Raw genomic sequence first — 13,489 nt, 5'->3', positions numbered from 1 at the left:
GCCTGTTACAATGCCTGACTGTTCTTTCAAAGAAGGAATTTTTCATAGTAAGCAACCTGAACCTACCCTGGTTCAACTTCAGGCCATTACCTCTCACCCTATCTCTAGATACTGGGGAGAAGAGGCCAGCCTTCACCTTACTACAACTTCCTTTTACAAAGCTTATCTGTGTTCTGTGAAGGTGTGTATTTGTGTGTGCTTTTAAAGACCTTCTAAAGATTTTCTGAAAACTTTGTGCTCCTTATCTCCATTTCAGGAAGAATCACAGAATCACACAATAACAGAACCAAAAGGTTGGAAGGGACCTCTGGAGATCATCAAGCCCATCCCCCTACTGTTAAAGCAGGTTCACTACAGCAGGTTGCACAGATAGACATCCAAACAGTTCTCAAATATCTCCAGAGAAAGAGACTCCATCACCTCTCTGAGCAACATATTCCAGTGTTTTGTCACTCTCACTGTAAGGAAGTTCTTGCTCTTATTAGTACAGAATTTCCTGTAGTCCAGTTTCTGCTCATTTTCCCCTTGTTCTCTTGCTGCATCTCACCAAAAAGAGTCCATCCCAACTGACTTGACTTCCACAAAAGAACTGATCTAAAAACCTACCAGCAAAATATCTGGCCCCACTGTGATATGCATTATTACACTGCAATAAAAAGATGCAGACATGATGTGTGCCAACCCCATCCTTCAGTCTGGCTCCCTGTACATCAATATCACAACAAACACAGTGCACCATATATCACCACACAGTTCCTGAAGAAAGACACCGGTTCAATATCAGTGTTCAATCTCCTGAGCTAAAGAACAAAACAATGCATTCAGGGAGGTACTATTTTATAAGTATGGTTTATTAACCTGGCAGGCTGTAATGTTTGAATGTAAAATTAATCCCTCCATCTCACATGAGTATTGACAGAAAATGCCATCACAAATGGCACCGTTGCACAGGATGGTAAGAAAATTGTTTTCTTGTGCACCATAATTATTCTGCCAGAGAAGATGCTCAGCAAAGCTCTGAGCTGCTGATGGACGAACTCATACTTTCACCTAATCTTACAGCAGCCTACTTGATTTACTTCAGCTGAATCTTTATGAACTCCTATTTTAGTTGTGTACTGACTATTTTGCATACCAACTAAAGCCAGGTACATAATAATGGGAGATTAATTGGGTATGATGCAGTATAAGAAATCCAAATAATTAAACCATAAATATAGCATACATGTCTACAGGAATATCAACAAATGTAAAATAAAACAGCTTAGTATTTCACAATACAGTGAAATGAAAATGAATGGCAAAGTAGGAAAGACTGCTACAGATCTCTATACATATTTTAAGCACAAGTTTTGAAAAGTAATGTATGTATAACTAAAACATTTCTACCAAATCCTTGAAGACTGCTAACAGAACTGTAACTACTTAAGATCATCAAATGAACAAAAAGAACATCCAGGAAGTAAATATCTGGTTATTTTCAGTTTGACTCATTGTGGAAAAAAGGCAAAGTAATCACCTGAAGGTTCCGGAGTTTGCAGAATCTTGCATATGTTTTGACAACTTATTAGTAATTAGGTATATATGATTTCAAAAACATCCTCACAGTATACTCATGGATATTTTTGCATATCCTTCTCAAAGGTTTTATCATGCATTTGCTCCTTGCACCCATCAATATAGATTTCACAGTTTATTTATTTGTACCAGCAGAGAAATTCAAGGACTGGAAGAGAACATTTTCACAATATCCTTGTTATCCCAGGTAACAGCCTGAGATTTGTTTGTGGCCTTCCAGGCAGACACCAACTTAAAAAAGGGGAGGTAAAAAAAGAACAGTAGCAAAGGACTGATTGACAAGTGCTATCAAGCAAGAGTTCCTTCAAATACTTTATGAAAAGGACACTGGATTTCATTAATTTTTGTTTTCACAAGCTATCTATATTAGAAGTAGTTCATTCAGAAGTATTAACTGTTTTTGTCCTGCAGATCATGTACCCAAATTCAGAGCTCACCTTCTCATGGCAGGTGGCTTCTTTCCCCCTTTCCCTATCTGCAATAGGTAGATAAGAGGCAAGTGGAAAGGTCTTGAGTTCTTACTATATGCGAAGAGTAAAGGCATTTATACAGGGCTGAGTATGCTTTGAAGGGCCAACTTAAACTACATAATTGCTTTATTTGCTGATACAATGACGATTGTGCTATCTTGGCTACACAGGTGGGAAAAAAAGAGTTCTCAGAAAACTGCATAAAAATTTTGCTAATTTGCATGTTCCACAGTAAACCTTCTCAACTTGGAAACTTTTAACAGTTACAAATGGCATGAAACTTCATATCATTCCTATCAGCTGGAGGCCACCAAAGTACAACGAAAGTTAACACAGACGAAGACCATGGCTTAGAGAACACTTGTCCATAAATACCCTTTGCTCCAAGTATGTGGGTATTTCACTCAAATTTATTTGATGAGGAGTTGTGCAGCAGGCATGAATTTGAGGGTGTGGAGTAAATCTTTTCAAGAAGAATCTTACGCAATAGCACTATTTAGAGCCACCAGAAATGTCAGAGAGCTAGATGCATAGAGGACAGCACAGTGCACGGTTTTCTTCTGAGAAGTGGCCAAGAGAAAATTAAAATACCTAGATCCCAATTCAGTAAATCCTGAGGACAATGTCTGTGTAAGAATTCTACTGCTGTGAAGGTTAAAAAGCCTGCAGCCACTATTGTGGCTCTACACAAAATTGCAGAGTTGAAGACAGAATTTAAATGATGGAATTTCTTTATCAAATTCAGTGATGATTTCCTACCTAAAATCCATCTTCCTGGGGTGCAGAAATAAGGAAAAGAGCAGAAAAATTTGTGTTCCCCATCCATGCTGTAAGTAGGAAAATCAAAGAAGGATGCAGGAATCAGGCTGAAAGGAGATGAGAAAGATGGGAGTAGATGACAGGAGAATCCAATTGAGTACATCTCATGGGGCATGTGCATGGCTTATTTTGCCTGGTAATTTGTCTCCAGGTTGAAACAAATCACAATATCCTTTGGACAGGAAATTTCAAAGAGGAGAGGATCCACTTTGGTAATAACTTGACTCCTCAGGCACTTCAGATTTGGTTATGGTGTATGACATGTTGCTGTTATGAATTAGCCAAGTCAAGGAGACAGAGGATTAACCTTCTCCTTAGCAGGGATATTGTGAAGTGGCTGATAACAGTTTACTATCATTCACGTATGCCAACTGCAATGGCATTAAGTATGAAGGGAGCTTACAAGGATGGAAATGCCTCCAGCCAGGAATCTCATCCCACTTCTTTGCCTGAGGATATCTAGTCCAGATAGGCAATCTAAATCCCCACTGTGGAAGTGTTGACACAGAGGAAGGAAACTTCAGCTAACATTTAGCTGAAGCTTCAATGTGTCAGCAAATTCAGCCAGTCTCCCCTTACACTCTTTCCAAGAGCTTGCAGAGAACATGGCCTTCTCTTTCCCCAGAAAAAGACAGACATATGGAAATACTAAGATATCTGTAGCTACGGAGATGTCTTTGGATGTTGATGAAGATAGGCTTTCCACTCTTTTCTTTAAATTTTCTTCTTTGTTGGTCTCCTTTCCTCCTCTTTTCCTCTGATCCTCTTGTTTATAGTACAGAGAACCACTAGGTAATTCAGTTTTGACAGGAAGCTGAGGGAGATCTGTGGTTAAACATCAGGTCCAGTTAGATTAAAGACTTTTCCAAATATTAGGGTGGAGTTTTCACAACTTCACTGGACTTACACAGCTTTAGTGGACCACTTGTTCTAGGATCTGATCGCCTTCATCTTGAAAATGTTAAAAAGGAAATGACTGTATTTTTTAAACACATTATATGAATTCTCTCATTATGCAACTTGTATTCTGAAAGACTGGCTTCAAACTTCAAGTTACCAAAGTTACCACAGTGGCAGTCTTGTTAATTCAGTTACAAATATTCAATTTTTAAATGTATTTTTGTTTCGCAACAGCGCACTGTGTTTCAGTCTGTATAATGTAGCTATGCTGACAGGTTTATATCTGAGGAAAATAATTACTGTGCACATCAGCAAATCTGTTTTTCCTTGTTCCACCTGTAAAAACAACATCAGCTTTACCCACTAGTTTTGTGGAACTTTATATCTTTTCCAAATCCTTCTGATAAATTATCATGGATCAATGTCCGCCATGCACTATAGAAATGATACATGTCTAATGAAAGAGGTAGAGTACTTTAATGTTTTCAGCTAAAGGACAGGGCTGTGGAAATCAATTTATATAGTACAGGCTGCAAGGGTCTAAGTATATCACCTCTTCCCATCCTAAGTTTATTTTCTGGAAAGACTATATAATGAAGGAACACTAGCAAAAAAGATAATAAAGCAATGTAAGTCCTAAAGGGGACAGAGAAGGTTTTACTATTTGTCTCATTGGCCTTTACAAATATCAATCAGCCTCATTCCTATCCTATGGATAGGAATGTGCAAAATAGACCATTATAATCTACTGAAGACCTCTTTGCAAATCCAGAATAGATGTAAGATTGCTAGATCTCAGCTTTGTGGTCTCCACACCAGGTCCCTTAGCTTCAGAGCAAGATCTGCAACTAAAATGTGATAGAAAAGAGACTAAACCAAGCAGGATACAATGTGAGAACAGAGGGCATGGTCAGATGCTCATCTCTGGTCAGTGTCTGTGTCTCCTTTTCGTAACAGTAGTGGTGTACCCTTATGAGGCAAAAATAGCTTTATTTTGCAGTCCATTAATTTGGCATCCTGGGCACATCAAATTACTGTCTGTCAGGGAAAAGGATGGTAACTGCTGATAGAAGAAGAAGCTATCAATTTTATAGTAGAAGCAATAAAAATGTGTTAATTACTGTTCATCTGGACACTCCTTGACACAAGAAACTATGTCCCTTGAATGATGGTTGAACTTCCTTGGGGAAGATACTCCTACCTGGATATATGCTGTCTTCTCACTGAAATTCAGTTGTGCCAAGGGCTCCAACAAGCTTGAGAAATATCTTTAATAAAAATGATAAATGAATGATCCTGTTTCATGTCTCCATCAACCCCCTACTTGCAGTAAGCAAAACAGAGTTCACTGTTATAGAAGATCTTTCAACCTTGAGGTCTTTGAGGACATGGCACCAGCAAAACAATGGCCTTGATTCAGTAGATGCCCTACAGGAGTTCTCTGTGTGTTTATTATGGAAGCTCAACATGCCCAGTGTGCAACCAGAGATTATTTTTCTTCCAAAGGCCAGGCTTGCTTGGAATTCTGCTAATTAAATGCTTTATAGAAATGTCAGCCTTTAGCCTCTCAGTATATACATTGCATTCTTTGTTCTTCGCATAATGATTTTAAAGTGTTCTGCAGACATCATTTGATAGAATAATAAGATATTATTATTGAATCTTTATGTCTCCTATTGTTCCAGGAACATTGACCTTGCTTCCCCAGTGCACTGGTCTGTCTACCAGGCTATTCATGCTGATATCTGAGTACATCAGAGGAGATCCCTGTGTGGCAACATTTCTGCAGGAACTCAAAACTGGCCAAGCACTCTGATAAAATCCATTTATAACCCTTGTGCATTTCTGCAAGGTTATAATCCAATTTCTAGTTCAAGTGTAAATCTCCATCCTGGCAGCATGGAGATGCGTGTTTCTGATAACTCAGACTCCCCCAGTTCTCAGAGTACCCTATATAGATATTGGTGGACATGATTTGCTGTCAAGACAGTAACCGCTGGGAAACAGGCTGAGTAGATCCCCATTCACCACACAGTCATGATTAATGTCTTTGAAGTATGCTATGGGAGTAACTCTTCATTTATGTCCTTCACTTTTGTTTGATAATACAATGTATTAACACTGTATGTTTTACCGTGGACAAATAGATATTAACACATCTTATGAACATGTTGTTTTCCCTTGACTGCTTGTGTTGTATAGATGTATCTATAAATATCCACGCACACAGCAGGGTACCTATGATACATCTGGCAGGGAATGGTTACCCCCAGCACAATACCGAGTTTTAATTTAATCTTGGCTTGTTTTCATAGCTGTCAAGAAGTCTAGGTTAGGTTTTTAGGGGGAAAAATTACAGTTTGTTCCAGTTGTGTTTTGTCCCTCCGTTTTAGCAAGTCACGATACTTGTGAGGTCTTTTTACTCCAGGAGTGAGACAGAACAAACTCTGATACAAAAGCTGGAGTTGTGGGGATATGTCATAGTATCATCAGTGTCCTTTGAATATCTGTATGTCTGAAAAAATAGCCAAATGCTCCATTTTAGCATTCACAGCCTCTTCATTACATTTAGCTTTTGAAACGAAAACGATAGTGTTTCCCTTTTGCCTCACCACACTTTTCATTTGTCCTGAAAAATACTGTTGTTTTTTTTCTCTCTAACACAGTTGAGATGCCTAGGCTGTGGTTTCTTTTTATTGAAATATCTCCAGGAATCCCCAAAAGAAAAAAGAAAAGAAGCTTTATATAGTGATATTACTGCTATATCAACCTCTACCAAATCAGTCAGATAGAGTCAGAAATCTAAACACTCCTTAAAACACATTTATCTTAATAAAGTCATTTCAAGAACAATGTGCCTGTCACCGTTAAAATGTGTATTTTAAAGAACTTCCCCAAAGCTGCACAAGTCCAGACTCATCTCATTACTGTATAGACATCATAATATGAAATATATAACTATAGCCTGGGCTGAGGGAAGAATACAAGCATACCCATATTGTTTAGAACCAACAGAAAATCAGTACATACATGTAATGCAAAGCTATACATTGAAGCTATGTTTGAATAAAGATATTCTTCAGTGTTGGATTTCACAACCGGAAATGTTATAAGACCCTTAGCCCCATCCTTACAAGTCAGGCCATTATAACTCCTGATAATTTATTGCTGTACTTTCAAATGTGGAGTTTCTAACTTGAAGCTGTAGAAATACATTTTCCACTTTTATCTATCTATCTATCTATCTATCTATCTATCTATCTATCTATCTATCTATCTATCTATCTATATCTATCTATATCTATCTATCTATCTATCTATCTATCTATCTATCTATCTATCTATCTATCTATCCATCTGTTTGTCTATCTATTGAGTCTGCTTTAAACCTCGGTTCATCACTTTAATAATATGCCAAATTTCTATTTTCTTTTTACTTTCCGAAATACTTTGGGATGTGCGCTCACAGAATTGAGAGACAGTATTCTGTGGCTGACAAGTTCTATTTATTATTTGTTAAATAGAAATAATGTTACAGTTCTAGAAGACATCTAATGCAACATCATTAGACAAGTCAAAATTAGTAGATCCACAAGGTATTGTAAAATCAGTGGTAGTTACATTCATTCAGAGTAAGTGTTGGTGGAAGTCAAGATAGATTTATCAATTTGGAAGTCAATATGAAGTCTGTAATTGTTGTGTGCAAAGCATTACCTTTGTACTGAGAGTGCTGAAAAGAAAAGGTGACTTTTGGTGGGTGTTTGGACAGTTGGGAATGATGGTGAGAGAACAGAGGCACAATAGTCACAAATAAATTATGTTAAGGAGTATACGAGCCACCATGAAATTGTATGCTGGTTATTTCTTATACTTCAAATGAACTTCTAGAACAATACATTGACATGTCAACATCATTTATTCAAGCTTCAGGAACCTGGGAGAATTTCTTGTCTTGATTCAATCTCATTAGTTAAATCTCTTGTTACCAATAAAGAAAAAGTCTTTTTTTCAAGTGATAACAATTTATTAAACAATGAATTTAAAATGGCCCTGCAAATATAATTTTGTGTGTTTTGTTCTTTTCATTTCTTAAAAGAAAACCAAGGAGGAAATCAAGAGGCAAATAATGGTGCTTTGAAATACCACAAGAAATTACTTGATTTATCAACTCCACTTGAGTATAAATGCGTATGGAAGGAAAATGATGAATGTATAAATCCCATACACACAATAAATTAAGTTTTATTGTTTTCTCTCATTGTTACAAATAAATTTAAAAAAAAAAAAGAAAAAAGAAATAATAATAATAATAAAAAAAAAGATGGTGTACTTACATATTTCAGATCCTCATTTGTCTAAGAATAGAAAGCACTCAAGTCATGTGCCAGAATAACTCGGATGGTGTCTTCTCAATCCCCTTTTCTGTTCACGATCCACAAAAATCAGAGTGCCACTGCAATGGTCCAACCATTCTCACTACAGAAAAGGAGCCAGGTGTTGTGTGTCAGAATAAAACTGGCATGTATTGTAAAGGTTGTTTGTTTGCTTGGCAATGGTCAGGATATTCCTGCTATGAGCCTTCATAATTCCAAAGACCCAGACAGAATCTCCCTGTCTGCGAGCAATTAATTGAAAGTACCTGCACAAAAAAAGTGCAGTGAAATACCTCCACAACCTTTTTCAGAGATTACCATCTCAACAGAACAGCAATTGGCATCTGTCTTTAGGTATATATTGATACTAGGAAATTAACGGCTTCTTCCATATTTCCAAGTCATCCACCCCCAAACTGTCTTCTCATGCTTAGATTTCCACAGGAACAAAATTTGGTCAACCAGCTCAGAGTAACAGCCTTGTTCCTACCCAAGATGCTTCTGGATCAGTACATGGGATGTGCCACAGCTCACTGGTGGCTTTACCATTTAGATGTGGTCTTAAAGGCTGGATAATTTCATTATGGTCCTTTTCAACCCAGGCCATTCTATGATTCTATGATTCTTTGATAAGGAGCAGCTGTACACCTATTGTGAGATGCTTCAAAGTGAGTGGAAAAAGACAACCTAAGCTGGTATGTACTCAGATTTAAACCTCAAGGATGAGAAAATATGCATTCAGTGAAACAAACTGCCTAGCAACAAATGTGTTTCTGTATTTCTTCCTTTCTAGATTGCATGCTTAATGCCGGTTATAAAGCTCATTTACTTATTCTAAGATATCGGTAAAATAGTGGAATTTTTACAGACTTGCATTGGTCTTTTTAAAGAAATTAGAGAAAGAGTCCAGTGTTTTATACGTAGGAAAGTCCAATTGCTTCAACATGCATAAAAAATGACTGTCCCAGCCTTTATTTTTCACTTTATGTTATAAGTTGGTAGCATCCTGAGCTTTATTTTTAGCAGCTCATTATTTAATGGCATCTCAAACAGAACTTTTAGTTTTGCAGACACTTAAACCCTGATATAATTTTATTGTGAGGTGTGTTTGGACAATACCACTTATTTAGTGACAACATTCAGAGGTGGAATATGCAGCAAAGCAGTGAAAACATGCCAATATATGATTTTGCTATGGACCAGTGGCTTCTGATAACAATTAACTTGGTCTTCTGAATTATCAAAAAACAACCTGGAAAAATTGTAATTACAGACATAAGACATAGCTCAGGTTGGCTGTCCACACAAAATGGTCTGGATCTACTAGAAATACCCTAATTACCATGAATGTCCTTCAACTGCCCCTCCAGAAAGCAGATCCTGCATCTTTGCCAGTCCTTTAAACAAGTTTGGACATCTCAAAAGGATCTGCTCATTTCGGATGGCTCTGGATGTATTATAAAACTAAATCATTCACTAAGTTACACGTCATGAATTGAAAACAGCTCAGAGTTCTCTGCCTCACCAAACTACTGCTCTCCACATGCACTGCGTGCACACTACCCCTTCCCACAAGTACTGCTTCAGGTATCAGATTGCACTGTTATGTCTAAATTTCCATGTTGTACACTGTTTACGCACATAAGTGAATGCTGGACATGTACATCTTTTAGATAATATACTTGTTAGTTTTGTAAAAACTAAAACAACATTTCCAAGAGGCTGTTATGCTTTGATTATTAGGAGCTGGCATGAATGGATTCAAGTAGAGACAATGCTGTAAATGTTGATTGTGTTACAAATTACCCAACTTAATGTCACTTTATGAAGCAGAAGTTTAAATATAAAACACTTATTTTTAACTGGGTTAGTATAAGAACTGAACTGAAGGTGGAGATGTTCAGCTGGGGTAAATAGTAGTTTCACGGATGCAGGTGGGGCTATGATTAATTACAGCAGGAAAGAAAATGAAGCAGTGCATCTTCTCTCCACCAGCAGCATTACTAACATATTCACAATATTAATTTAATAAAGAAAAGAAAATTCACAGTACAAGAAAAGTGGACGTCATTCAAGAGCAAGTGGAGGGCCCTTACAAGGTCCTATTAGTAAATGAATGGAAATGCAGAGTATATGCCTTAGCCCACTACGCTGCTTCAAATCCCTGAACTAAAATCTGAATGTTAAATAACCCTGTTTTATTTATGAGAACCACAATATTCCTCACATAATTAAAATTGAGAAGATCTGTTCTGAATACCTCCCGTTGACACCAAAGTTTTGTTAAAAGAAAGAACAAACTAAGCAACAACAAAAAAGATAAAAAAGAAATCAAAAATCAAGCCACTAGTTCAAAATATTTTCTTCAACTTCAAATATTAATTTATGTTTTCTTCTTCAAGCTGCAACTCCTGAAACATTACTATTAAAAATAAAAACAAAATAAGAAATACGAGTTACGTATTTGAAGATAAAAATAAAAAGCACAAAAATGCTGTAATAATTAGAACCACTATTTCTGAATGCCTTCATTTATCTTGAGTTATTAAATATCCTGGAGTTGGAATATTCATTTTGAGTGTCTATTCCATAGTGCTTGGACTTTTTAACACTATGTAAACAAAATTACAAAATCTAATAAGTTTAGCCCAAAAGAACCATACTTCTCCAAAAACCCAACTGTAGGAGCCAAAGTTGTGTTTTCTTTTTAAATTACTTTCTCTATCTTTAGCTTAAGTGTTTAAAGACTTCATAATGAAGCATAGTACAGACCCAAGAATAAGAAGGCTGAAACTATGAGCTTTAGGGAGATCAAGGGCTGCAGAGCTCCTTGCTTTTTGTTACGTTAACCTGCCCCGGGAAAGCAATTCCCTTCTCAGCCCCCATGCCCAATCCCCATAAGTAGATACATATGGCAGTACTGTGATACAGAGAGCACACTGTGGTAGTTTTATTGATACTGGAACTGCTCCTTAAGCAAAGTCTTCCCTGCTCAGCTATGAATCAATGCCATTGACTCTTGGTGAAATGCGAGTAGTCATAAAGTGTAATGCTGGCCTCAGAGTTAGAGTCCTGCTCTGAAATGCTCTCTGAAGGTGCCCCTCTCAGCTGACTTTGGAGAGAGTTGCTAATTAAAATTAGGTTAGAGACAAATTTTGTGCATCTGCCAATTCGGTGGGATTGATTTGCAGTGGTGTGCTTTAGTCTTTGTGAACATTTGGTGCACAATGCTTAGATGTGTGTGTATTGATAGAAAACCAGCAGCAGCAGCAACAAGGCAAGTTGGGCATAGCTGTCAAAATAAACATGACTGGATCCATCAATATCCTTCAGGAGGTCTTTCCCTTCTATCCTTTCTCAGAACACTGGTTGAAATTAAACAAAACAAAACAAAAAAAAAAAAAGGCTGTTCCTCCAATGGGAACAGAGAGGTTCCCATAGAATAGAGAGCTATTCATCACCTGAATAATCTTTTTTTATTATTATTATTTTTCCCCTTTTTTCCCACTTCCAGCATTCTGTTGCAGTCTACTATTTAGAAAATCCATCTGTCTTGAAGAATTACGATGACCTGTAAAGGTTGAAACATTGGCTATCAAAAGCCTTGCCTATATCCAGAAATGTTTACGTAGGGCTTGAGCTGTAATGCCAGATGAACTGATGACGGATTCATTTATCATTAGTAGGACCAGGCACATCAATTGGCTACAGTAGTAATACTATCCTCCTGCATTAATAAAACTCTTTTTGAGACTGAATGTACCACCAGGACATCCTTTACTAAATGAGATGAATAATAAGCGAGCCAAGAGTTGTCCTGCTTCAGCTGAGAAAGCTCAATTATTTATGAATACTTCACTAATTATGACACCAACAGGTTGCCAAGCCTTGTAAAGACAGCTTTTTGGGGTACTGAATAAAGGTTACTATTCTACATATGCATCTCCTGTATCAAGGAATCAGCAGCAGAAAACTGAAAACATTTGAATCCTATAAAGTTTTTGGTCTGTGGCAGGACCTTAGAATGGTTTGGTTTGAAAGTGGTCCTCAAGACTACCTAGTTCCATTCCCACAACACAGACAGGGACACCTCCCACTACAGAGAAATTACTCAAAGCCCCATCCATCCTGGCCTTGAACACATCCCAGGATAGTGCATCCAGCACTTCTCTGGGCAACCTGTTCTAGTGCCTCATCAGCCTCTGAGTAAAGACTTGATTTGAATATATTGTGTAAATCTACCCTCCTTCTGTTTGAAGTCATTATTGCTTATCCTATCTCACTTCTCCCTGATAAAATACTCCCTAGCTTTCCTGTAATCCCCTGTAGATACAGAATGGACACACTAAGGTCTCCCCAGACCCTTTTCTTCTCTAAACTGAATAACTTCAACTCTCTTCATAGAAGTGCTTCAGCCCTCTGAGCATATTGATGGCCTCTGGACCCACTCCAGCAGCTCCACGTCCTTCTTGTCTTGGGCACCCCAGAACTGAACACAGCTCTGCAAGCGGAGACTCACAAGAAGAAATTAGAGAGGAGCCCTCACCTTCATGAACCGGGATGCCTAGGGAGGCTGCAGAGTATCCATTCTCGATGATATTCAAGTTTGACTGGATACAGCTCTGATCTGCTGTAGCTGACTCTGTATTGAGCAATGAGATTTGACTAGATAATCTCCAAACCCAGTGGCCACATGTAGCTACAACAGCTGCACTCAGTACATATGAATTTTTGTGCTATAAACCCGTTTCCATACATCTTTGCTGACTAATTATGTTTTGATCCTCTCATAAATGACATTTCCCCCCCTCCTTTATCATCTAATTTCTTTATATTGGTAAGAAAGAATTACAGCTTTTTCTCTTTTGCCAGGGGGCTTGGGGACTTTTTCTCAGAATGTTAGAAAATTTTCTCTGTATTTGGAAAGAAGCATTTTGTTTGCACACAACACACATTGCTGAGGGATTTTCAGTGCTGACACTGTTTTGGGTTGGCACAGATGCTTTATACCTGTGCAGCCAAAAGAACTGGCAGATGGTTGGTGACAAAAGGAGCATCCCATGGAACTGCAGAAGAATCATCTCAACAGATTCAGGATTTTAGAGCCTGAACGATACTGTTCAACAGCCAAACCATAGCACAGCTCAGCATTCAGCCAGAAGCAAGGCAGGTGCTTGAAACATTTGCCAGGATTCCCAGATTCAAAAGAGCTTAGTCTCCAAGCTAGAAGTAGATCTGACAACTGAGTATAGGAAGAAGCTCTTTCAAAGGGATCAAAGGGCAGCTACCCAGTGTAGGACAGCATCTCCAACCTAGGTTATGTTGCTTCCTGATAGCAAGATGACAGGC

General features: G+C 37.8%; 1 protein-coding gene across 12 annotated transcripts in view; it reads right to left on the bottom strand.

Moving 5' to 3' along the window:
• Positions 1 to 13,489, bottom strand: part of TENM4 (teneurin transmembrane protein 4) — a 598,985-nt gene that overhangs the window by 491,877 nt on the left and 93,619 nt on the right. For 9 of the 12 annotated variants that reach the window (XM_072326955.1, XM_072326954.1, XM_072326960.1 and 6 more), the window contains exon 2: positions 8,102 to 8,243. The exons of the other annotated variants lie outside the window; for them this stretch is intronic. The gene's annotated coding sequence lies outside the window, so the exon portion shown is untranslated. The remainder of the gene's footprint in view (positions 1 to 8,101; positions 8,244 to 13,489) is intronic. 12 annotated transcript variants of the gene reach the window in all.

The sequence above is a fragment of the Excalfactoria chinensis genome, chromosome 1 (genome assembly GCF_039878825.1).
Source record: "Excalfactoria chinensis isolate bCotChi1 chromosome 1, bCotChi1.hap2, whole genome shotgun sequence".
Taxonomy (NCBI): Eukaryota; Metazoa; Chordata; class Aves; order Galliformes; family Phasianidae; genus Excalfactoria; species Excalfactoria chinensis.
Note: the sequence above shows the minus strand (reverse complement) of the source record. Positions and strands in the feature narration are given on the sequence as shown.